The sequence below is a fragment of the Heterodontus francisci genome, chromosome 1 (assembly GCF_036365525.1).
Source record: "Heterodontus francisci isolate sHetFra1 chromosome 1, sHetFra1.hap1, whole genome shotgun sequence".
Taxonomy (NCBI): Eukaryota; Metazoa; Chordata; class Chondrichthyes; order Heterodontiformes; family Heterodontidae; genus Heterodontus; species Heterodontus francisci.
In genome coordinates this window covers 1,977,808-2,002,500 of record NC_090371.1, presented here as the reverse complement: position 1 = coordinate 2,002,500, position 24,693 = coordinate 1,977,808, and the positions used below count along the sequence as shown (strand labels likewise).

The following is a 24,693-nucleotide window of genomic DNA, read 5'->3' as shown; positions in this document are numbered from 1 at the left end:
GTAGCAGGACAGGCGCCAGGTAGCAGGACAGGCGCCAGGTATCAGGACAGCCACCAGGTATCAGGACAGGTATCAGGTATCAGGACAGGCATCAGGTAGCAGGACAGGCGCCAGGTAGCAGGACAGGCGCCAGGTAGCAGGACAGGTATCAGGTAGCAGGACAGGCGCCAGTTAGGACAGCCACCAGGTATCAGGACAGGTATCAGGTATCAGGACAGGCATCAGGTAGCAGGACAGGTATCAGGTAGCAGGACAGGCGCCAGGTAGCAGGACAGGCGCCAGGTAGCAGGACAGGCATCAGGTAGCAGGACAGGCGCCAGTTAGGACAGCCACCAGGTATCAGGACAGGTATCAGGTAGCAGGACAGGTATCAGGTAGCAGGACAGGCACCAGGTATCAGGACAGGTATCAGGTAGCAGGACAGGCACCAGGTATCAGGACAGGTATCAGGTAGCAGGACAGGCACCAGGCAGCAGGACAGGCATCAGGTAGCAGGACATACGCCAGGTATCAGGACAGGCACCAGGTATCAGGACAGGTATCAGGACAGGTATCAGGTAGCAGGACAGGCGCCAGGCAGCAGGACAGGCATCAGGTAGCAGGACATACGCCAGGTATCAGGACAGGCACCAGGTATCAGGACAGGCATCAGGTATCAGGACAGGCATCAGGTATCAGGACAGGTATCAGGACAGGTATCAGGTAGCAGGACAGGCGCCAGGCAGCAGGACAGGCATCAGGTAGCAGGACATACGCCAGGTATCAGGACAGGCATCATGTATCAGGAGAGGCATCAGGTAGTAGGACAGGAGGCAGGACAGGCGCCAGGTAGCAGGACGCAGGACAGGTATCAGGTAGCAGGACAGGCACCAGGTAGCAGGACAGGCGCCAGCTAGCAGGACAGGCGCCAGGTATCAGGACAGGCATCAGGTAGCAGGACAGGAACCAAGTATCGGGACATGCATCAGGTATCAGGACAGGCGCCAGGTATCAGGACAGGTATCGGGACAGGCGCCAGGTAGCAGGACAGGCACCAGGTAGCAGGACAGGCACCAGGTATCAGGACAGGCATCATGTATCAGGACAGACACCAGGTATCAGGACAGGCATCAGGTAGTAGGACAGGAGGCAGGACAGGCGCCAGGTAGCAGGACGCAGGACAGGTATCAGGTAGCAGGACAGGCACCAGGTAGCAGGACAGGCACCAGGTAGCAGGACAGGCGCCAGCTAGCAGGACAGGCGCCAGGTATCAGGACAGGCATCAGGTAGCAGGACAGGAACCAAGTATCGGGACATGCATCAGGTATCAGGACAGGCGCCAGGTATCAGGACAGGTATCGGGACAGGCGCCAGGTAGCAGGACAGGCACCAGGTAGCAGGACAGGCATCAGGTAGCAGGACAAGCGCCAGGTAGCAGGACAGGCGCCAGGTAGCAGGACAGGTATCGGGACAGGCGCCAGGTAGCAGGACAAGCGCCAGGTAGCAGGACAGGCGCCAGGTAGCAGGACAGGTATCGGGACAGGCGCCAGGTAGCAGGACAGGCACCAGTTAGCAGGACAGCCACCAGGTATCAGGTAGCAGGACAGGTATCAGGTAGCAGGACAGGCGCCAGTTAGCAGGACAGCCACCAGGTAGCAGGACAGGCATCAGGTAGCAGGACAGGCGCCAGTTAGCAGGACAGCCACCAGGTATCAGGTAGCAGGACAGGTATCAAGTAGCAGGACAGGCGCCAGTTAGCAGGACAGCCACCAGGTATCAGGTAGCAGGACAGGTATCAAGTAGCAGGACAGGCGCCAGGTATCAGGACAGGCGCCAGGTATCAGGACAGGTATCAGGACAGGCGCCAGGTATCAGGACAGGCATCAGGTATCCGGACAGGCGCCAGGTATCCGGACAGGCGCCAGGTATCCGGACAGGCATCAGGTAGCAGGACAGGTATCAGGTAGCAGGACAGGCGCCAGTTAGCAGGACAGCCACCAGGTAGCAGGACAGCCACCAGGTAGCAGGACAGGTATCAAGTATCAGGACAGGCACCAGGTAGTAGGACAGGTATCAAGTAGCAGGACAGGCGCCAGGTAGCAGGACAGGCGCCAGGTAGCAGGACAGGCGCCAGGTAGCAGGACAGGCGCCAGGTAGCAGGACAGGCGCCAGGTATCAGGACATGCATCAGGTATCAGGACAGGCGCCAGGTAGCAGGACAGGCGCCAGGTAGCAGGACAGGCGCCAGGTAGCAGGACAGGCATCAGGTAGCAGGACAGGTATCAGGTAGCAGGACAGGCGCCAGTTAGGACAGCCACCAGGTATCAGGACAGGTATCAGGTATCAGGACAGGCATCAGGTAGCAGGACAGGTATCAGGTAGCAGGACAGCCACCAGGTATCAGGACAGGTATCAGGTATCAGGACAGGCATCAGGTAGCAGGACAGGCGCCAGGTAGCAGGACAGGCGCCAGGTAGCAGGACAGGCGCCAGGTAGCAGGACAGGCGCCAGGTAGCAGGACAGGCATCAGGTAGCAGGACAGGTATCAGGTAGCAGGACAGGCGCCAGTTAGGACAGCCACCAGGTATCAGGACAGGTATCAGGTAGCAGGACAGGTATCAGGTATCAGGACAGGCACCAGGTATCAGGACAGGCATCAGGTAGCAGGACAGGCACCTGGTATCAGGACAGGTATCAGGTAGCAGGACAGGCACCAGGTATCAGGACAGGTATCAGGTAGCAGGACAGGCACCAGGTATCAGGACAGGCACCAGGTATCAGGACAGGCATCAGGTATCAGGACAGGTATCAGGACAGGTATCAGGTAGCAGGACAGGCGCCAGGCAGCAGGACAGGCATCAGGTAGCAGGACATACGCCAGGTATCAGGACAGGCATCATGTATCAGGAGAGGCATCATGTATCAGGACAGACACCAGGTATCAGGACAGGCATCAGGTAGTAGGACAGGAGGCAGGACAGGCGCCAGGTAGCAGGACGCAGGACAGGTATCAGGTAGCAGGACAGGCACCAGGTAGCAGGACAGGCGCCAGCTAGCAGGACAGGCGCCAGGTATCAGGACAGGCATCAGGTAGCAGGACAGGAACCAAGTATCGGGACATGCATCAGGTATCAGGACAGGCGCCAGGTATCAGGACAGGTATCGGGACAGGCGCCAGGTAGCAGGACAGGCACCAGGTAGCAGGACAGGCACCAGGTAGCAGGACAAGCGCCAGGTAGCAGGACAGGCGCCAGGTAGCAGGACAGGTATCGGGACAGGCGCCAGGTAGCAGGACAGGCACCAGGTAGCAGGACAGGCACCAGGTAGCAGGACAGGCATCAGGTAGCAGGACAGGCACCAGGTAGCAGGACAGGCACCAGGTATCAGGACAGGCATCAGGTTACAGGACAGGCGCCAGGCATCAGGACAGCTAGCAGGACAGGCACCAGGTAGCAGGACAGGCGCCAGGTAGCAGGACAGGCATCAGGTAGCAGGACAGGCACCAGGTAGCAGGACAAGCGCCAGGTAGCAGGACAGGCGCCAGGTAGCAGGACAGGCACCAGGTATCATGACAGGCATCAGGTAGCAGGAGAGGTATCAGGACAGGCATCAGGTAGCAGGACAGGCGCCAGGTAGCAGGACAGGCGCCAGGTAGCAGGACAGGCACCAGGTAGCAGGACAGGCATCAGGTAGCAGGACAGGCGGCAGGTATCAGGACAGGTATCAGGTAGCAGGACAGGCGCCAGGCAGCTGGACGCCGGACAGATATCAGGTAGCAGGACAGATATCAGGGCGCAGGACAGGCGCCAGGTAGCAGAACAGGCACCAGGTAGCAGGACGCAGGACAGGTATCAGGTAGCAGGACAGGCGCCAGGTAGCAGGACGCAGGACAGGTATCAGGTGGCAGGACAGGTGCCAGGTAGCAGGACAGGCATCAGGTAGCAGGACAGGCACCAGGTATCAGGACAGGTATCAGGACAGGCGCCAGGTATCAGGACGCAGGACAGGTATCAGGTAGCAGGATAGGCGGCAGGTTGCAGGATGCAGGACAGGTATCAGGTAGCAGGACAGGCGCCAGGTAGCAGGACAGGCGCCAGGTAGCAGGACAGGCGCCAGGTAGCAGGACAGGCGCCAGGTAGCAGGACAGGCATCAGGTAGCAGGACAGGTATCAGGACAGGCGCCAGGTAGCAGGACAGGAACCAAGTATCGGGACATGCATCAGGTATCAGGACAGGCGCCAGGTATCAGGATTAGCGCCAGGTAGCAGGACAGGCACCAGGTATCAGGACAGGTATCGGGACAGGCGCCAGGTAGCAGGACAGGCACCAGATATCAGGACAGGCACCAGATATCAGGACAGGCACCAGGTAGCAGGACAGGCACCAGGTAGCAGGACAGGCATCAGGTTACAGGACAGGCGCCAGGCATCAGGACAGGTATCAGGTAGCAGGACAGGCGCCAGGTAGCAGGACGCAGGACAGGCGCCAGGTAGCAGGACAGGCGCCAGGTAGCAGGACAGGCGCCAGGTAGCAGGACAGGCACCAGGTATCAGGACAAGCGCCAGGTAGCAGGACAGGCGCCAGGTATCAGGATAGGCACCAGGTATCAGGACAGGCATCAGGTAGCAGGAAAGGTAGCAGGACAGGCGCCAGGTAGCAGGACAGGCATCAGGTAGCAGGACAGGCGGCAGGTATCAGGACAGGCATCAGGTAGCAGGACAGGCGCCAGGCAGCAGGACGCAGGACAGATATCAGGGCGCAGGACAGGCGCCAGGACGCAGGACAGGCGCCAGGTAGCAGGACAGGCGCCAGGTAGCAGGACGCAGGACAGGTATCAGGTAGCAGGACAGGCATCAGGTAGCAGGACAGGTATCAGGTATCAGGACAGGCGCCAGGTAGCAGGACGCAGGACAGGTATCAGGTAGCAGGACAGGCGCCAGGTTGCAGGACGCAGGACAGGTATCAGGTAGCAGGACAGGCGCCAGGTTGCAGGACGCAGGACAGGTATCAGGTAGCAGGACAGGTGCCAGGTAGCAGGACAGGCGCCAGGTATCAGGACAGGTAGCAGGACAGGCGCCAGGTAGCAGGACAGGCGCCAGGTAGCAGGACAGATACCAGGTAGCAGGACAGGCATCAGGTAGCAGGACAGGCGCCAGGTAGCAGGACAGGCGCCAGGTAGCAGGACAGGCGCCAGGTAGCAGGACAGGCATCAGGTAGCAGGACAGGTATCAGGACAGGCGCCAGGTATCAGGACAGGCGCCAGGTAGCAGGACAGGCGCCAGGTAGCAGGACAGGCGCCAGGTAGCAGGGCAGGCGCCAGGTAGCAGGACAGGCGCCAGGTAGCAGGACAGGCATCAGGTAGCAGGACAGGCGCCAGGTAGCAGGTCAGGCACCAGGTATCAGGACAGGCACCAGGTATCAGGTAGCAGGACAGGCACCAGGTATCAGGACAGGTATCAGGTAGCAGGACAGGCGTCAGGTAGCAGGACAGGCACCAGGCAGCAGGACAGGCACCAGGCAGCAGGACAGGCACCAGGCAGCAGGACAGGCACCAGGTATCAGGACAGGCACCAGGTATCAGGACAGGCACTAGGTATCAGGACAGGCATCAGGTAGCAGGACATGCGCCAGGTATCAGGACAGGCACCAGGTAGTAGGACAGGCGCCAGGTAGCAGGTATCAGGACAGGCGCCAGGTATCAGGACAGGTATCAGGTAGCAGGACAGGTGCCAGGTAGCAGGTATCAGGACAGGCGCCAGGTATCAGGACAGGCATCAGGTATCAGGACAGGCATCTGGTAGCAGGACAGGCGCCAGGTAGCAGGACAGGTATCGGGACAGGCGCCAGGTAGCAGGACAGGCATCAGGTATCAGGACAGGCGCCAGGCAGCAGGACAGGCGCCATTTAGCAGGGCAGGTATCAGATAGCAGGGCAGGTAGCAGGACAGGCGCCAGGTACCAGGACAGGCAGCAGGTAGCAGGGCAGGCGCCAGGTAGCAGGAGAGGCAGCAGGTAGCAGGACAGGCGCCAGGTAGCAGGACAGGCAGCAGGTAGCTTGGCAGCAGAGCATTTTGTTTATTTGTTCCCAAGATGTCGGTGACCCTGGTGAGGCTGCATTTGTTGTCACTCCCTAGTTGCCCTGTTTATATTGATGGACTCTGCAGTCCTTGTGATTGTGTTATTGCCACAAAGATTATCACTCAATAATGGTGGCATTGAGGGGGGACCTGATTGAGGTGTACAAAATCATGAGAGGTATAGACAGAGTGGATAGCAAGAAGCTTTTTCCCAGATTGGGGGATTCAATTACAAGGGGACACGAGTTCAAAGTGAAAGGGGAAAAGTTTAGGGGGGATATGCGTGGAAAGTTCTTTACGCAGAGGGTGGTGGGTGCCTGGAACGCATTGCCAGCGGAGGTGGTAGACGCGGGCACGATAGCGTCTTTTAAGATGTATCTAGACAGATACATGAATGGGCAGGAAGTAAAGAGATACAGACCCTTAGAAAATAGGCGACAGGTTTAGATAGAGGATTTGGATCGGCGCAGGCTTGGAGGGATGAAGGGCCCGTTCCTGTGCTGTAATTTTCTTTGTTCTTTGTTCTTTGTGTGCAAGTTAGGAAGGAGGGATGTTCTGGGCAGTGCTTTATATACATCAGTCAGTATATCACTCATGCAGGGCTGAATACGGATCAGGGGAAAGGCTGTGTTTAGAACATAGAACACAGAACAGTACAGCACAGTACATCTGCCACTTCTCAGCCCAGCTCTGCATCCTGTCAATGTCCCGTTGCAACCTATAACAGCCTTCCACACTATCCACAACTCCAGCAACCTTTGCGTCATCGGCAAACTTGCTAACCCAGCCTTCCACTTCCTCATCCAAGTCATTTATAAAAATCACAAAGAGCAGAGGTCCCAGAACAGATCCTTGTGGAACACCACTGGTCACCGAGCTCCAGGCTGAATACTTTCCATCTACTACCACCCTCTGTCTTCTATGGGCCAGCCAATTCCGTATCCAGACAGCCAACTTTCCCTGTATCCCATGCCTCCTTACTTTCTGAATGAGCCGACCATGGGGAACCTTATCAAACGCCTTGCTAAAATCCATATACACCACATCCACTGCTCTTCCTTCATCAATGTGTTTTGTCACATCTTCAAAGAACTCAATAAGGCTTGTGAGGCATGACCTGCCCCTCACAAAGCCATGCTGACTGTCTCTAATCAAACCATGCTTTTCCAAATAATCATAAATCCTGTCTCTCAGAATCCTCTCCAATAATTTGCCCACTACCGACGTAAGACTGACTGGTCTATAATTCCCAGGGTTATCCCTATTCCCTTTCTTGAACAAGGGAACAACATTTGCCACCCTCCAATCATCCGGTACTACTCCAGTGGACAGTGAGGACGCAAAGATCATCGCCAAAGGCGCAGCAATCTCTTCCCTCGCTTCCCATAATATCCTTGGGTATATCCCGTCTGGCCCCGGGGACTTATCTATCCTCATATCATTCAAAATTTCCAGCACATCCTCCCTCTTAACATCAACCTGTTCGAGCATATCAGCCTGTTCCACGCTGTCCTCACAAACGACCAGGTCCCTCTCACTAGTGAATACTGAAGCAAAGTATTCATTTAGGACCTCCCCTACCTCCTCCGACTCCAGGCACAAGTTCCCTCCACTATCCCTGATTGGCCCTACCCTCACTCTGGCCATCCTCTTGTTCCTGACATAAGTGTAGAACGCCTTGGGATTTTCCTTAATCCTCCCCGCCAAGACTTTTTCATGTCCCCTTCTAGCTCTCCTAAGTGCATTCTTCAGTTCCTTCCTGGCTACCTTGTAACCCTCTAGAGCTCTGTCTGATCCTTGCTACCTCAACCTTAAGTAAGCTTCCTTCTTCCTCTTGACTAGCTGTTCCACATCTCTTGTCATCCAAGGTTCCTTCACCCTACCATCCCTTCCTCCTACCATCCCTTCCTTGCCTCATCGGTACAAACCTATCCAGCAGTCGCAGCAAGTGCTCCCTAAACAACCTCCACATTTCTGTCGTGCATTTCCCTGAGAACATCTGTTCCCAATTTATGCTCCCCAGTTCCTGCCTGATAGCATTGTAATTCCCCCTCCCCCAATTAAATATTTTCCCATCCCGTCTGCTCCTGTCCCTCTCCATGACTATAGTAAAGGTCAGGGAGTTGTGATCACTATCACCGAAATGCTCTCCCACCGAGAGATCTGCCACCTGGCCTGGTTCGTTGCTAAGCACCAAATCCAACATAGCCGCCCCTCTAGTCGGCCTATCTACATATTGATTCAGGAAACCTTCCTGGACACTCCTGACACAAACTGCTCCATCCAAATTATTTGCACTAAGGAGGTTCCAATCAATATTAGGGAAGTTGAAGTCACCCATGACAACAACCCTGTTACTTCTGCACCTTTCCAAAATCTGCCTCCCAATCTGTTCCTCCGTGTCTCTGTTGCTATTGGGGGGTCTATAGAAAACTCCCAACAAAGTGACTGCTCCTTTCCTGTTTCTGACTTCCACCCATAATGACTCAGTAGACAAACCCTCCTCGACGACCTCCCTTTCTGCAGCTGTGATACTATCCCTGATTAACAATGCCACTCCCCCACCTCTTTTACCTCCCTCCCTATTCCTTTTGAAACATCTAAACCCCGGAACATCCAACATCCATTCCTGCCCCTGTGATATCCAAGTCTCCGTAATGGCCACAACATCGTAGCTCCAAGTACTGATCCATGCTCTAAGTTCATCACCTTTATTCCTGACACTTCCTGCGTTAAAATAGACACACTTCAACCCATCAGACTGGCTGCAACTTTGCCCTGTCAACTGTCTAACCTTCCTCACAGACTCTCCGCACTCTGTATCTGCCTGTTCAACAGCTACCCCATCCACTGATCCGTAGCTCCGGTTCCCATCCCCCTGCCAAACTAGTTTAAACCCTCCCGAAGAGCTCTAGCAAACCTCCCGCCCAGGATATTGGTGCCCCTCCAGTTCAGATGCAACCCGTCCTTCTTCTACAGGTCCCACCTTCCCCAGAAGGTATCCCAATGATCCACATATCTGAATCCCTCCCTCCGACACCAGTTCTGTAGCCACATGTTCAGCTGCTCTCGCTCCCTGTTTCTAGCCTCACCAGCACGTGGCACCGGTAACAATCCTGAGATTACTACTCTGCTCGTCCTGCCTGGTCCGGATGACTTGCATCCCAGGTTGTTCAGGGAAGTGGAGATGGCAATAGTGGGAGGTCTTGCTGGCAGAAGAGCAATAGTAAAAGGGGACTCAAAAGTCAGGGGCACAGATAGGCGCTTCTGTGGACGTGAAAGAGACTCCAGGATGGTATGTTGCCTCCCTGGTGCCAGGGTCAAGGATGTCTCTGAACGGACAGGGGGCATTCTGAAGGGGGAGGGTGAACAGCCAGAGGTTGTGGTACACATCGGTACCAACGACATAGGCAGGAAGAGTGATGAGGTCCTGCAGGAGGAGTTTAGGTAGAAAGTTAAAAGACGGGACCTCTGGGGTTGTAATCTCGGGATTACTCCCTGTGCCACATGCCAGTGAGGCTAGAAATAGGAAGATAGTGAAGCTAAACACGTGGCTGAACAGCTGGTGTATAAGGGAGGGTTTCAGATATCTGGACCATTGGGCTCTCTTCAGGGACAGATGGGACCTGTACAAGAAGGACGGGTTGCATCTAAACTGGAGAGGCAGAAATATCCTGGCTGCGAGGTTTGCTGGCGTCACTCGGGAGGGTTTAAACTAGTGTGGCAGGGGGGTGGGAACCAGAGCAGTAGGACAGCAGGTGAAATAAATGAGGGGGAACTCATAAATAAGGCCAGTAAGACTGAGAGGAAGAGCAGGCAGGGAGATGCAGCTGAGCACAGCGGGACTGGTGGTCTGAAGTGCATTTGTTTGAATGCGAGAAGTATAACAGGTAAGGCAGATGAACTGAGAGCTTGGATTAGTACTTGGAACTATGATGTTGTTGCTATTACAGAGACTTGGTTGAGGGAAGGACAGGATTGGCAGCTAAGTATTCCGGGATTTAGAAGCTTCAGGCGGGATAGAGGGGGATGTAAAAGGGGTGGGGGAGTTGCATTACTGGTTAAGGAGAATATCACAGCTGTACTGCGGGAGGACACCTCGGAGGGGTCATGCAGCGAGGCAATATGAGTGGAGCTCAGGAATAGGAAGGGTGCAGTCACGATGTTGGGGGTTTTCTACAGGCCTCCCAACATCCAACGGGAGGTAGAGGAGCAGATATGTAGACAGATTTTGGAAAGATGTAAAGGTAACAGGGTTGTGGTGGTGGGTGATTTTAACTTCCCCTATATTGGCTGGGACTCACTTAGTGCTAGGGGCTTAGATGGGGCAGAATTTGTAAGGAGTATCCAGGAGGGCTTCTTGAAACAATATGTAAATAGTCCAACTAGGGATGGGGCCGTACTGGACCTGGTATTGGGGAATGAGCCCGGCCAGGTGGTTGAAGTTTCAGTAGGGGAGCATTTCGGGAACAGTGACCATAATTCCATATGTTTTAACGTACTTGTGGATAAGGATAAGAGTAGTCCCCGGGTGAAGGTGCTAAATTGGGGGAAGGCTAATTATAACAATATTAGGCAGGAACTGAAGAATTTAGATTGGGGGCGGCTGCTTGAGGGTAAATCAACATCTGACATGTGGGAGTCTGTCAAACGTCAGTTGATTAGAATCCAGGACCAGCATGTTCCTGTGAGGAAGAAGGATAAGTTTGGCAAGTTTCGGGAACCTTGGATAACACGGGATATTGTGAGCCTAGTCAAAAAGAAAAAGGAAGCATTTGTAAGGGCTGGAAGGCTAGGAAGAGACAAAACCCTTGAGGAATATAAAGACAGTAGGAAGGAACTTAAGCAAGGAGTCAGGAGGGCGAAAAGAGGTTATGAAAAATCATTGGCAAACAGGATTAAGGAGAATCGCAAGGCTTTTTATACATATATAAAGAGCAAGTGGGTAACCAGGGAAAGGGTTGGCCCACTCAAGGACAGAGAAGGGAATCTATGCGTGGAGCCAGAGAAAATGGGCGAGGTACTAAATGAGTACTTTGCATCAGTATTCACCAAGGAGAAGGATAAAAGGGCGGCACAGTGGCGCAGTGGTTAGCACCGCAGCCTCACAGCTCCAGCGACCCGGGTTCAATTCTGGGTACTGCCTGTGCAGAGTTTGCAAGTTCTCCCTGTGTCTGCGTGGGTTTCCTCCGGGTGCTCCGGTTTCCTCCCACATGCCAAAGACGTGCAGGTTGATAGGTTAATTGGCCATTATAAATTGCCCCTAGTATAGGTAGGTGATAGGGAAATATATAGGGACAGGTGGGGATGTGGTAGGAATATGGGATTCGTGTAGGATTAGTATAAATGGGTGGTTGATGATCGGCACAGACTCAGTGGGCCGAAGGGCCTGTTTCAGTGCTGTATTTCTAAACTAAACTAAACATGATGAGTCTAGGGAAGGGAGTGTAGATAGTCTCAGTCATCTCATTATCAAAAAGGAGGAGGTGTTGGGTGTCTTGCAAAGCATTAAGGTAGATAAGACCCCAGGGCCTGATGGGATCTACCCCAGAATACTGAAGGAGGCAAGGGAAGAAATTGCTGGCGCCTTGACAGAAATCTTTGTATCCTCATTGGCTACAGGTGAGGTCCCAGAGGACTGGAAAATAGCCAATGTTGTCCCCATTACAAATTGGACGGTCTACACCTGGGCCGGACTGGAACCAATGTCCTTGGGGGTGCTTTTGCTAACGCTGTTGGGGAGGGTTTAAACTAATGTGGCAGGGGGATGGGAACCAAATGAGGAGGTCAGTGGACAGTAAGGTGGTAGTAACTAAAGCCTGTAAGGAACTAGATAATGAAGTCAGCGTGATTAAGGGAAAGAGTAGGCAGGGAGCAGATGATGTACGCAAAGGGACTGGTGGTCTGAGGTGCATTTGTTTTAATGCAAGAAGTGTAGTAGGTAAGGCAGATGAACTTAGGGCTTGGATTAGTACCTGGGAGCATGATGTTATTGCTATTACTGAGACTTGGTTAAGGGAAGGGCATGATTGGCAACTAAATATCCCAGGCTATCGATGCTTCAGGCGGGATAGAGAGGGAGGTAAAAGGGGTGGAGGAGTTGCATTACTGGTCAAAGAGGATATCACAGCTGTGCTGAAGGAGGGCACTATGGAGGACTCGAGCAGTGAGGCAATTTGGGCAGAATTCAGAAATAGGAAGGGTGCGGTAACAATGTTGGGGCTGTACTACAGGCCTCCCAACAGCGAGCGTGAGATAGAGGTACAAATATGTAAACAGATTATGGAAAGATGTAGGAGCAACAGGGTGGTGGTGATAGGAGATTTTAATTTTCCGAACATTGACTGGGATTCACTTAGTGTTAGAGGTCCAGATGGAGCAGAATTTGTAAGGAGCATCCAGGAGGGTTTTCTAGAGCAGTATGTAAATAGTCCAACTCGGGAAGGGGCCATACTGGACCTGGTGTTGGGGAATGAGCCCGGCCAGGTGGTTGAAGTTTCAGTAGGGGACTACTTTGGGAATAGTGATCACAATTCCGTAAGTTTTAAAATACTCATGGACAAAGACGAGAGTGGTCCTAAAGGAAGAGTGCTAAATTGGGGGAAGGCCAACTATACCAAAATTCGGCAGGAGCTGGGGAATGTAGATTGGGAGCAGCTGTTTGAAGGTAAATCCACATTTGATATGTGGGAGGCTTTTAAAGAGAGGTTGATTAGCGTGCAGGAGAGACATGTTCCTGTGAAAATGAGGGGTAGAAATGGCAAGATTAGGGAACCATGGATGACAGGTGAAGTTGTGAGACTAGCTAAGAGGAAAAAGGAAGCATACATAAGGTCTAGGCGGCTGAAGAAAGACGAAGCTTTGAAAGAATATCGGGAATGTAGGACCAATCTGAAACGAGGAATTAAGAGGGCTAAAAGGGGTCATGAAATATCTTTAGCAAACAGGGTTAAGGAAAATCCCAAAGCCTTTTATTCATATATAAGGAGCAAGAGGGTAACTAGAGAAAGGATTGGCCCACTCAAGGACAAAGGAGGAAAGTTATGCGTGGAGTCAGGGAAAATGGGTGAGATTTTAAACGAGTACTTTGCATCGGTATTCACCGAGGAGAGGGACATGACGGATGTTGAGGTTAGGGATAGATGTTTGATTACTCTAGGTCAAGTCGGCATAAGGAGGGAGGAAGTGTTGGGTATTCTAAAGGGCATTAAGGTGGACAAGTCCCCAGGTCCGGATGGGTTCTATCCCAGGTTACTGAGGGAAGCGAGAGAGGAAATAGCTGGGGCCTTAACAGATATCTTTGCAGCATCCTTAAACACGGGTGAGGTCCCGGAGGACTGGTGAATTGCTAATGTTGTCCCCTTGTTTAAGAAGGGTAGCAGGGAAAATACAGGTAATTATAGACCGGTGAGCCTGACGTCAGTGGTAGGGAAGCTGCTGGAGAAGATACTGAGGGATAGGATCTATTCCCATTTGGAAGAAAATGGGCTTATCAGTGATCGGCAACATGGTTTTGTGCAGGGAAGGTCATGTCTTACCAACTTAATAGAATTCTTTGAGGAAGTGACAAAGTTGATTGATGAGGGAAGGGCTGTAGATGTCATATACATGGACTTCAGTAAGGCGTTTGATAAGGTTCCCCATGGTAGGCTGATGGAGAAAGTGAAGTCGCATGGGGTCCAGGGTGTACTAGCTAGATGGATAAAGAACTGGCTGGGCAACAGGAGACAGAGAGTAGCAGTGGAAGGGAGTTTCTCAAAATGGAGACGTGTGACCAGTGGTGTTCCACAGGGATCCGTGCTGGGACCACTGTTGTTTGTGATATACATAAATGATTTGGAGGAAAGTATAGGTGGTCTGATTAGCAAGTTTGCAGACGACACTAAGATTGGTGGAGTAGCAGATAGTGAAGGGGACTGTCAGAGAATACAGCAGAATATAGATAGATTGGAGAGTTGGGCAGAGAAATGGCAGATGGAGTTCAATCAGGGCAAATGTGAGGTGATGCATTTTGGAAGATCCAATTCAAGAGTGAACTATACAGTAAATGGAAAAGTCCTGGGGAAAATTGATGTACAGAGAGATTTGGGTGTTCAGGTCCATTGTTCCCTGAAGGTGGCAACGCAGGTCAATAGAGTGGTCAAGAAGGCATACGGCATGCTTTCCTTCATCGGACGGGGCATTGAGTACAAGAGTTGGCAGGTCATGTTACAGTTGTTTCGGACTTTGGTTCGGCCACATTTGGAATACTGCGTGCAGTTCTGGTCGCCACATTACCAAAAGGATGTGGATGCTTTGGAGCGGGTGCAGAGGAGGTTCACCAGGATGTTGCCTGGTATGGCGGGCGCTAGCGATGAAGAGAGGTTGAGTAGATTAGGATAATTTTCATTAGAAAGGCGGAGGTTGAGGGGGGACCTGATTGAGGTGTACAAAATCATGAGAGGTATAGACAGGCTGGATAGCAGGAAGCTTTTTCCCAGAGTGGGGGATTCAATTACTCGGGGTCACGAGTTCAAAGTGAGAGGGGAAATGTTTAGGGGGGATATGCGTGGAAAGTTCTTTACGCAGAGGGTGGTGGGTGCCTGGAATGCATTGTCAGCGGAGGTGGTAGACGCGGGCACGATAGCGTCTTTTAAGATGTATCTAGACAGATACATGAATGGGCAGGAAGCAAGGAGATACAGACCCTTAGAAAATAGGCGACATGTTTAGATAGAGAATCTTTTTTTTTTAGAATATTACAGCGCAGTACAGGCCCTTCGGCCCTCGATGTTGCGCCGATCATCTGACCTACACTATTCCATTTACATCCATATGTCTATCCAATGACCACTTAAATGCCCTTAAAGTTGGCGAGTCTACTACTGTTGCAGGCAGGGCGTTCCACGCCCCTACTACTCTCTGCGTAAAGAAACTACCTCTGACATCTGTCCTATATCTTTCACCCCTCAACTTAAAGCTATGTCCCCTCGTGTTTGCCATCCTCATCCGAGGAAAAAGACTCTCACTATCCACCCTATCTAACCCTCTGATTATCTTGTATGTCTCTATTAAGTCACCTCTCCTCCTCCTTCTCTCTAACGAAAACAACCCCAAGTCCCTCAGCCTTTCCTCGTAAGACCTTCCTTCCATACCAGGCAACATCCTAGTAAATCTCCTCTGCACCCTTTCCAAAGCTTCGACATCCTTCCTATAATGCGGTGACCAGAACTGCACGCAATACTCCAGGTGCGGCCTCACCAGAGTTTTGTACAGCTGCATCATGACCCCGTGGCTCTGAAACTCGATCCCCCTACTAATAAAGGCTAACACACCATATGCCTTCTTAACAGCCCTATTAACCTGGGTAGCAACTTTCAGGGATTTATGTACCTGGATACCAAGATCTCTCTGCTCATCTACACTACCAAGAATCTTCCCATTAGCCCAGTACTCTGCATTCCTGTTACTCCTTCCAAAGTGAATCACCTCACACTTCTCCGCATTAAACTCCATTTGCCATCTCTCAGCCCAGCTCTGCAGCCTATCTATGTCCCTCTGTCCCCTACAACACCCTTCGACACTATCCACAACTCCACCGACCTTCGTGTCATCCGCAAATTTACTAACCCACCCTTCTACACCCTCATCCAGGTCGTTTCTAAAAATGACAAACAGCAGTGGCCCCAAAACAGAACCTTGCGGTACACCACTAGTAACTAAACTCCAGGATGAACATTTGCCATCAACCACCACCCTCTGTCTTCTTTCAGCTAGCCAATTTCTGATCCAAAGCTCTAAATCACCTTCAACCCCATACTTGCGTATTTTCTGCAATAGCCTACCGTGGGGAACCTTATCAAACGCCTTACTGAAATCCATATACACCACATCCACGGCTTTACCCTCATCCACCTGTTTGGTCACCTTCTCGAAAAACTCAATAAGGTTTGTGAGGCACGACCTACCTTTCACAAAACCGTGCTGACTATCGCTAATGAACTTATTCTTTTCAAGATGATTATAAATCCTGTCTCTTATAACCTTTTCCAACATTTTACCCACAACCGAAGTAAGGCTCACAGGTCTATAATTACCAGGGCTGTCTCTACTCCCCTTCTTGAACAAGGATCTGGATCGGCGCAGGCTTGGAGGGCCGAAGGGCCTGTTCCTGTGCTGTAATTTTCTTTGTTCTTTGTTCTTTATTTAAGAAGGGTAGCAAGGATAATCCGGGAAATTATAGGCCGGTGAGCCTTACATCAGTGGTAGGGAAATTATTAAAGAGGATTCTTCGCGACAGGATTTACTCCCATTTGGAAACAATTGGACTTATTAGCGAGAGGCAGGATGGTTTTGTGAAGGGGAGGTCATGTCTCACTAATTTGATTGAGTTTTTTGAGGAAGTGACAAAGATGATTGGTGAAGGAAGGGCAGTGGATGTTATCTATATGGACTTCAGTAAAGCCTTTGACAAGGTCCCGCATGGCAGACTGGTACAAAAGATGAAGTCACATGGGATCAGAGGTGAGCTGGCAAGATGGATACAGAACTGGCTTGGTCATAGAAGACAGAGGGTAGCAGTGGAAGGGTGCTTTTCTGTTTGGAGGGATGTGACTAGTGGTGTTCCGCAGGGATCAGTGCTGGGACCTTTGCTGTTTGTAGTATAAATAAATGATTTGAAGGAAAATGTAGCTGGTCTGATTAGTAAGTTTGCGGACGGCACAAAGGTTGGTGGAGTTGCGGATCGTGATGAGGATTGTCAGAGGATCCAGCAGGATATAGATCGGTTGGAGACTTGGGCGGAGAAATTGCAGATGGAGTTTAATCTGGACAAATGTGAGGTGTTGCATTTTGGAAGATCTAATACAGTTGGAAAGTATACAGTAAATGGCAGAACTCTGAGGAGTATTGACAAAGAACAAGAACAAAGAACAGTACAGCACAGGAACAGGCCATTCGGCCCTCCAAGCCTGCGCCGATTTTGATGCCTGCCTAAACTAAAACCTTCTGCACTCCCAGGGTCCGTATCCCTCTATTCCCATCCTGTTCATGTATTTGTCAAGATGCCTATTAAACGTCTCTATGGTATCTGCTTCCACCACCTCCCCCGGCAACAAGTTCCAGGCACTCACCACCCTCTGTATAAAGAACTTGCCTCGCACATCCCCTCTAAACTTTGCCCCTCTCACCTTAAACCTATGTCCCCTAGTAATTGAATCTTCCACCCTGGGAAAAAGCTTCTGACTATCCACTCTGTCCATGCCACTCATAACTTTGTAAACCTCTATCATGTCGCCCCTCCACCTCCGTCATTCCAGTGAAAACAATCCGAGTTTATCCAACCTCTCCTCATAGCTAATGCCCTCCAGACCAGGCAACATCCTGATAAACCTCCTCTGTACCCTCTCCAAAGCCTCCACGTCCTTCTGGTAGTGTGGCGACCAGTATTGCATGCAGTATTCTAAGTGTGACCTAACTAAAGTTCTGTACAGCTGCAACATGACTTGCCAATTTTTATACTCTATGCCCCGACCGATGAAGGCAAGCATGCCGTATGCCTTCTTGACTACCTTATCCACCTGCGTTGCCACTTTCAGTGACCTGTGGACCTGTACGCCCAGATCTCTCTGCCTGTCAATACTCCTAAGGGTTCTGCCATTTACTGTATACTTCCCACCTGCATTAGAAGTTCCAAAATGCATTACCTCACATTTTTCCGGATTAAACTCCATCTGCCATTTCTCCGCCCAAGTCTCCAACCGATCGACATCCTGCTGTATCCTCTGACAACCTTCATCACTGGCTGCAACTCCACCAACCTTTGTGTCGTCCGCAAACTTACTAATCAGACCAGCTACATTTTCCTTCAAATCATTTATATGATACAAACAGCAAAGGTCCCAGCACTGATCCCTGCGGAACACCACTAGTCACATCCCTCCATTCAGAAAAGCACTGCTATCCTCTGTCTTCTATGACCGAGCCAGTTCTGTATCCATCTTGCCAGCTCCCATCTGATCCCATGTGACTTCACCTTTTGTACCAGTCTGCCATGAGGGACCTTGTCAAAGGCTTTACTGAAGTCCATATAGATAACATCCACTGCCCTTCGTCACTTCCTCAAAAAACTCAATCAAATTAGTGAGATACGAGCTCCCGTTCACAAAACCATGCTGCCTCTCGCTAATAAGTCCATTTGTTTCCAAATGGGGGTAAATCCTGTCCCGAAGAATCCTCTCTGATAGTTTCCCTACCACTGACGTAAAGCTCACCGGCCTATAATTTCCTGGATTATCCTTGCTACCCTTCTTAAACAAAGGAACAACATTGGCTATTCTCCAGTCCTCTGGGACCTCACCTGTAGCCAATGAGGATGCAAAGATTTCTGTCAAGGCCCCAGCAATTTCTTCCCTTTCCTCCCTTAGTATTCTGGGGTAGATCCCATCAGGCCCTGGGGACTTATCTACCTTAATGCTTTGCAAGATACCCAACACCTCCTCCTTTTTGATAATGAGATGACTGAGACTATCTACACTCCCTTCCCTAGGCTCGTCATCCACCAAGTCCTTCTCCTTGATGAATACTGATGCAAAGTACTCATTTTGTACCTCGCCCCTTTCCTCTGGCTCCACACATAGATTCCCTTCTCTGTCCTTGAGTGGGCCAACCCTTTCCCTGGTTACCCTCTTGCTCTTTATATATGTATAAAAAGCCTTGCGATTTTCCTTAATCCTGTTTGCCAATGACTTCTCATAACCCCTTTTAGCCCTTCTGACTCTTTGCTTAAGTACCTTCCTCCTGTCTTTATATTCCTCAAGGGATTCATCTGTTCCTCGCCTTCCAGCCCTCACAAATGCTTCCTTTTTCTTTTTGACTCGGCTCACAATATCCTGCGTTATCCAAGGTTCCCGAAACCTGCCAAACCTATCCTTCTTCCTCACAGGAACATGCTGGTCCTGGATTCTAATCAACTGACGTTTGAAAGACTCCCACATGTCAGATGTTGATTTACCCTCAAACAGCCGCTCCCAGCCTAAATTCTTCAGTTCCTGCCTAATATTGTTATAATTAGCCTTCCCCCAATTTAGCACCTTCACCCGAGGACTACTCTTATCCTTATCCACAAGTACCTTAAAACTTATGGAATTATGGTCACTGTTCCCGAAATGCTCCCCGACTGAAATTTCGACCACCTGGCCGGGCTCATTCCCCAATACCAGGTCCAGTACGGCCCCATCCCTAGTTGGACTATCGACGTATTGTTTCAAGAAGCCCTCCTGGATGCTCCTTACAAATTCTGCCCCATCCAAGCCACTGAGTCCCATTCAATATCGGGGAAGTTAAAATCACCCACCACTACAACCCTGTTACCTTTACATCTTTCCAAAATCTGTCTACATATCTGCTCCTCTACCTCCTGCTGGCTGTTGGGAGGCCTGTAGTAAACCCCCAACATAGTGACTGCACCCTTCCTATTCCTGAGCTCCACCCATATTGCCTCGCTGCATGACCCCTCCGAGGTGTCCTCCCACAGTACAGCTGTGATATTCTCCTTAACCAGTAATGCAACTCCCCCACCCCTTTTATATCCCCCTCTATCCTCCCTGAAGCTTCTAAATCCTGGAACATTTAGCTGCCAATCCTGTCCTTCCCTCAACCAAATTTCTGTAATAGCAACAACATCATAGATCCAGGCAGAGACATCTGGGCGTACAGGTCCACAGGTCACTGAAAGTGGCAACGCAGGTGGATAAGGTGGTCAAGAACGCATATGGCATGCTTGCCTTCATCGGTCGGGGCATAGAGTATAAAAATTGGCAAGTCATGCTGCAGCTGTACAGAACTTTAGTTAGGCAACACTTAGAATATTGCGTGCAATTCTGGTCGCCACACTACCCGAAGGACGTGGAGGCTTTGGAGAGGGTACAGAGGAGATTTATCAGGATGTTGCCTGGTCTGGAGGGCATTAGCTATGAGGAGAGGTTGGAAAAACTCGGATTGTTTTCACTGGAATGACGGAGGTGGAGGGGTGACGTTTAAGAGGCATCTTGACAAATATATGAATCGGAAGGGAATAGAGGGATACGGTCCCCGGAAGTGCAGAAGGTTTTAGTTTAGGCAGGCATCAAGATCGGCGCAGGCTTGGAGGGCCGAATGGCCTGTTCCTGTGCTGTACTGTTCTTTGTTCTTTGTTCAGCCTACCATGCGGGACCTTGTCAAAGGCCTTGCTAAAGTCCATGTTGACAACGTCCATCACCCTGCCCTTGTCAATCCTCTTGGTCACCTCCTCGAAAAACTCAATCAAATTCGTGATACATGATTTCCCATGCATAAAGCCATGCTGACTATCCCTAATCAGACCTTGCCTTTCCAGATGCATATAAATCCTGACTCTCTGAATCCCTTCCAATAACTTTCCCACCACTGATGTAAGGCTCACCGGCCTGTAGTTCCCTGGCTTATCCCTGCTGCCCTTCTTAAATAAAGGCACAACATTAGATATCCTCCAGTCTTCCAGTATCTCACCTGTGGCTAACGATGATAAAAAAAATCTCTGCCAGGGCCCCAGCAATCTCCTCCCTTGCTTCCCATAGCATCCTAGGATACACCTGGTCAGGCCCTGGGGATTTATCCACCTTAATGCACTTCAAAACCTCCAACACCTCCTCCTTTGTAATGTTGATTTGCTCCAGGATATCGCTGTTCCCTCCCTTGAACTCACAAGCTTCCATGACCTTCTCCACGGTAAATACGGACGAGAAATGTTCATTTAAGACCGTGCCCATTTCCTGTGGCTCCACACATAGATTACCACACTGATCCTTAAGGGGACCTACTCTCTCCCTCGCTACCCTTTTAATATACTTATAGAATCTTTTAGGATTCTCCTTTATCTTATCTGCCAGGGAAATCTCCTTTTCGCCCTCCTAACTTCCTTCTTAAGTGTAGTCCTACATCCCCTATATTCCTCGAGGGACTCGCTCGATCCCAGCTGCCTATACCTGACATATGCCTCCTTCTTTATCCTGACCAGACCCTCATTATCCCTCGTCAACCAAGGTTCCCTAAACTTGCCAGCCTTGCCCTTCCATCTTAGAGGAACATTCCGGCCCTGAACTCTTCCTATCTCACTTTTAAAAGCCTCCCACTTGCCAGACGTCCCTTTACCTGTAAACAGCCTCTCCCATTCAACTTTTGAGAGTTCCTGTCTGATACCATCAAAATTAGCCTTCCCCCAATTTAGGACTTCAACCTGAGGACCAGTCCTATCCTTTTCCATAACTATCTTGAAGCTAATAGAGTTATGGTCACTGATCCCAAAGTGCTCCCCCACTGACACATCAACCACCTGCCCAGCCTGATTTCCCAAGAGGAGGTCGAGTGTAGCCCCTTCTCTAGTAGGGCCATCCACATACTGCTTCAGAAAACTATCCTGGATACACTTAACAATTTCTTCTCCATCTAATCCCTTAGCACTAAGGCAGTCCCAGTCAATATTAGGGAAGTTAAAATCACCTCCTATTACAACCCTATAATTCCTACACCTATCTGTGATTTCCCTACATATATGCTCCTCCACTTCCCTCTGACAATTGGGGGGCCTATAGTATAATCCCATCAAAGTGATCACCCCTTTCTTATTTCTAAGTTCTACCCATATGGCCTCGCTGGACATTCCACCTGGGATATCCTCTCTAAGTTCATGTTACAGTTGTATAGGACTTTGGTTCGGCCACATTTGGAATACTGCGTGCAGTTCTGGTCGCCACATTACCAAAAGGATGTGGATGCTTTGGAGAGGGTGCAGTGGAGGTTCACCAGGATGTTGCCTGGTATGGAGGGCGCTAGCTATGAAGAGAGGTTGAGTAGATTAGGATTATTTTCATTAGAAAGACAGAGGTTGAGGGGGGACCTGATTGAGGTGTACAAAATCATGAGAGGTATAGACAGGGTGGATAGCAAGAAGATTTTTCCCAGAGTGGGGGATTCAATTACTAGGGGACACGAGTTCAAAGTGAAAGGGGAAAAGTTTAGGGGGGATATGCGTGGAAAGTTCTTTACGCAGAGGGTGGTGGGTGCCTGGAACGCGTTGCCAGCGGAGGTGGTAGATGCGGGCACGATAGCATCTTTTAAGATGTATCTAGACAGATACATGAATGGGCAGGAAGTAAAGAGATACAGACCCATAGAAAATAGGCGACATGTTTAGATAGAGGATCTGGATCGGCGCAGGCTTGGAGGGCCAAAGGGCCTGTTCCTGTGCTGTAATTTTCTTTGTTCTTTGTTCTACTGCTGTGATGTCCTCCCTAATCAATAGTGCAACTCCCCCTCCTCTCTTACCTCCGCCTCTGTCACGCCGGAAGCATCGGTACCCTGGAACATTGAGCTGCCAGTCCTGCCCATCCCTCAACCACGTTTCCATAATAGCTATAATATCACAATCCCATGTCCCGATCCATGCTCTGAGTTCATCTGCCTTACCTGTAAGGCTTCTTGCATTAAAGTAAATGCAGTTTAGACTACCAGACCTTCCACCGCTCCCTGTCCTGCCCCTGCCCGGCCTATCTACTGGACTTGCTTGCTTTAACCTTTACATTTGCCTCAACTATCTCATCTGACAGACTACTACTTTGGGTCCCATCACCCCTGCAAGACTAGTTTAAACCCTCCCGAGTAGTACTAGCAAACCTCCCCACAAGGATATTGGTCCCCCTCCAGTTCAGATACAACCCGTCCCTCTTGTCCAGGTCACCTCTGCACCAGAATAGATCCCACTGATCCAAGTAGCTGAAGCCCTCCTGCCTACACCAGCTCTTCAGCCACGCATTAATTTGCCTTATCCTCCTATTCCTACCCTCACTAGCACGTGGCACAGGGAGTAATCCTGAGATTACAACCCTAGAGGTCCTGCTTTTTAACCTTCTGCCTAACTCCCTATATTCACTTTGCAGGACCTCATCTCTCTTCCTGCCTGTGTCGTTCGTACCAATATGGACCACGACCTCTGGCTGCTCACCCTCCCCTTTCAGAATGTCCTACAGCCGCTCCGAGACATCCTTGACCCGAGCACCAGGGAGGCAAATACCATCCTGGAGTCTAGTTTGTGGCCACAGAAACGCCTATCTGCACGCCTTGCGATAGAATCCCCCATCACTATAGCTCTTCCAACCCTTTTCCTCCCCTGCTGTGCAGCAGAGCCCTCCATGGTGCCACAAACTTGGCTGTTGCTGCTTTTCCCTGGGAGGTCCCCCCCCCCCAACAGTATCCAAAGTGGTATATCTGTTTGAGAGGGGGATGGCCACAGGGGACTCCTGCACTACCTGCCTGAACCTACTACTCTGTCTGGTGGTCACCCACCTCTTTTCTGTCTGTGCAGCCATTACCTGCGGTGTGACCACCTCACTAAACGTGCAATCCACGATGTCCTCAGCATCGCGGATGCTCCACAGTGAATCCACCCGCAGCTCCAGCTCCGTAATGCGGGTAGTCAGTAGCTGCAGATGAATACACTTCCTGCACACATGGTCAGCAGGGACACTGGAAGCGTCCCTGGTTTCCCACATAGTGCAGGAGGAGCAGATCACGGGACTGAGCTCTCCTGCCATGACCTACCCTTAGATTAATTAGTTACTCCCTTAATTAAAAAATACTAATTATACTAGGGGCCTTGTTTTACTCACTTCAATCTAAAGTCCTTAAAAAAAACACTTTAGTAATACTCACCTTATCACCAGAGGTTTTTCTTCTAACAAAAAAAAGCAACTTTCCCCTTATTTTTTTAAGATATTCTAACAGCTGCTACTCACCAACCAATCAGCTTGAAGCTCCCCTCTGCCGTTACTGTTTGCCTTTTTTGTTAAAACTCCGGTGTGCTGGAAGAGCTCTGACTGCTCTCACACAGGTCCGCTCTGCTCCCGGAAGGTAAGAGACTGGACCTCGATCCTCGGGGTCGATTTATTGGCACCGCTGCCGGCGTTCTCCCCACAGGTCCGCTCCGCTCCCGGAAGGTTACTCTGTTGCACCCCTCCAAGTTATCGCAAGCCGATCCAGCTCTCTCTTTCTTAGCATTCCTTCCAGAATATTCTTTCTCTCTTCTCTCTTTTCCTCTAATTCAAGTTTCCTCTGTTCCTGTTGTACCTTTGCAAGCAGTACCCTGTCTGAGTCTGCGTCTAACACAGTTTCTGCTTCTTCAGATTCAAGGGAAAAATGGTTGGCCACTGGTCTTAGGAGTTCAGACTTCCTAGCCTTGCCACGTACAGTGATCCCACACTGCTCAGCCATTTTCCTCAGCTCCTCCATAGACAGTGTTTTTAACTTATCCCAAGTTACTTCACCCTGGCTTGGGAAGCTACTAGCTTCAGTCGCAGACATGTTACTATTCAATCACACGCAACCACAAGAAAACCTGGACTGATATTTTGCTCTTTTTCGTATGGGAACAATTTGGCTTCCCACTTCCACTTTCTCTTGTTTGTCTGTGGGTAAAATCCAGGATGGTAGCCCCCAAATTTCTGTTACGACCAGGTGAGAAAGGTGTCTAGGGGTCCCTCTCAGCCTTCACCTGGTCTTACCGTAACATGGTTTAATTTTAAACACACCATTTTGTTAGCTCCCTATGAGTGAATTCTTGTTCACTAACTTCCAATTAAAAGGCAAAG

At 50.6% G+C, this 24,693-nt stretch overlaps 1 protein-coding gene across 1 annotated transcript in view; it reads left to right on the top strand.

The window, feature by feature from the left end:
* LOC137363743 (rhotekin-like) overlaps positions 1–24,693 on the top strand; it is a 159,010-nt gene that overhangs the window by 513 nt on the left and 133,804 nt on the right. The gene's annotated exons all lie outside the window — the stretch shown is intronic.